Source organism: Stenella coeruleoalba, assembly GCF_951394435.1.
Source record: "Stenella coeruleoalba genome assembly, chromosome: 12".
Classification (NCBI taxonomy): domain Eukaryota; kingdom Metazoa; phylum Chordata; class Mammalia; order Artiodactyla; family Delphinidae; genus Stenella; species Stenella coeruleoalba.
Genome location: NC_137158.1, coordinates 42013845 through 42015533, shown reverse-complemented (window position 1 = coordinate 42015533; position 1689 = coordinate 42013845).

Sequence of the window (1689 nt, the reverse complement as noted above, 5' to 3'; positions counted from 1 at the left end):
AGGGCTCGAACCCGTGTCCCCTGCATTGGCAGGCAGATTCTTAACCACTGCGCCACAAGGGAAGCCCCTCTCCTGGGAAGCTTATTAAGCTTGTATAGAGTCCTGGATCCCACCTCAGGCCTCCTGAGGGTGGGGCAGAGAAGACAAATCCTAGCTTCAGAGGCCTGCCAGGGTAGGTACTCTGTTGCGGGGACTGTGTGTGAATGGAGAATGAGAATAGAACACTTGTGTGACTCTGTAGAGAGCTCTAGTGACAACTGTGGGGTTCAGGTTGGCTGGGGAAGGACCTGAGGCCAGGAATATGGTGACAAACTAGAGAAGCTGGTGGGATTCAAAGACTGGAGCCCTGGACGGTGCAGGAGGTGGGGTGAGTGGGAGGGACAGGGGGAGCTGGGAGGATGGGAGGCCGTGGTCAGAGGGCAAAATGTGAGCTTTTCAGCAGTGGAGCTGCACCAGGTGATGAGACTACTTAGGAACCAAACCCAAACGCCTTCAGGGGCAGGTAAACTTCAGACAAACAAAATCTGTCTGCTGCTTGCGGGGGCTGTGTTGTACTTTGCAGTGTTGGAATTTGGGGGGTGGGAAGGAGTGAAAGACTTATAACAATGATGTATGTTACATTCTCAGTCATATTCATATAGGATGCCTCTTAGGTCCCAAACAGGATTTGGTTGCAAGAGGATCTGGTGCCCAAGTCTTTCATTGCCTCGGTGTCTGGCAGTTAGACACGGGCCCACCGCAGACTCCAGTCTGTGATGATCTAGACAGGGTGATTCTCCCTCTGTTCTAGACACCAGGAGCTTGCCTTTAGTGAAAGACTCCATGCTGCCCTTTTCCTCTGGCATCTCCCAGGCAGCATTTATAACTTTTACCATAATTTATATAACTAATCTCCTGCTGGAAGACATTTAAATTTCCAGTGTTTTCCAGTTACAGACTAAACTTGTACATTAACTTTGGGAGAGTTGATATCTTTATGATGTTGAGTACTTGTTACTCCAGGGAAGTAAAGAATAAAACTTACTCTCAAGGGCAGATGGTAATACCCATTAGTCTAATATCTTCTAGTGTAGTAGAGATGCTTAGGTGCTTGATTTTAAAAAAAGAATTAGTAAATCTGAACTCTTTTCTTAAGTAAGATTAGCTTTCCACTTTATTTACATGAGTAATTTGCTAAGCAAAGATTGACCAAACTTCAGGTCACTGTCGGTTTCAGTCTGTAAATTTCAGACCCTACATTTACTTTTAAAATTTTGAATAAACTTTTAATTTTTGGACAATTTTAGAGTTACAAAATAGGTGCAAAGAGAGTAAGGAGTGTCCCTGTGTGACCCTCATCGTTTCCCCCATTGTTAACACTTTATATTACCATGGGATATTTGTCAAAACTGAGAAACAGACATTAGTACGTTACTATTAGCTAAACTCTAGATTTTATATAGATTTCATCAGTTTTTCCAGGAATGTCCTCTTCCTGTTCTAGGATCCAATCCCGGGTACCACACTGCATTTAGTTGTCATGTTATCCCACTCTTCTCTGGTCTATGGCAATTTCTCAGTTTTTCCTTGTTTTTTATGACCTTGACACTCTTTAGGCGTATTGACCAGGCAACCTATAGAATGTCCCCCAATCTGGGATTATCTATTGTTTTTCTTATGATTAAACTGGGGTTATGGTTTTTGGAAAGA